Genomic DNA, 327 nt, shown 5'->3' on the forward strand with positions numbered 1-327 from the left:
GACGCGATCTCTATACTAGTGGGGTTCCAGGGACACACATCAAAGAATCGGAGGTGTCAACATGAGGGATTTTAGGGATTATGAGACAAGAAAAAAGAGGTTATTCAAGGTCAAGAAAAGGCATAAGAAAGGTCAAAGTTAAGGGCGGGGCCAAGGGTTGTCCTCTCACCAGGGCTCTCAGGAGGGCAAGTGACCAGTCGCTAGGGTCATATCAGGGTCAAAATTCAGGGACATGGGACAAAAAACTCTGCACAGGTTAATATACTTCAGGGAGTAAAACTATCCCTGACCAGATACCAGAAAGTGGGCAAGCACCACAGACACCAT

General features: G+C 47.1%; 1 protein-coding gene across 1 annotated transcript in view; it reads right to left on the reverse strand.

The window, feature by feature from the left end:
* Window positions 1-327, reverse strand: part of LOC119592994 (voltage-dependent calcium channel type A subunit alpha-1-like) — a gene marked incomplete in the record, with an annotated part of 154,497 nt that overhangs the window by 27,080 nt on the left and 127,090 nt on the right.

Source organism: Penaeus monodon, chromosome 31, assembly GCF_015228065.2.
Source record: "Penaeus monodon isolate SGIC_2016 chromosome 31, NSTDA_Pmon_1, whole genome shotgun sequence".
Lineage (NCBI taxonomy): Eukaryota > Metazoa > Arthropoda > Malacostraca > Decapoda > Penaeidae > Penaeus > Penaeus monodon.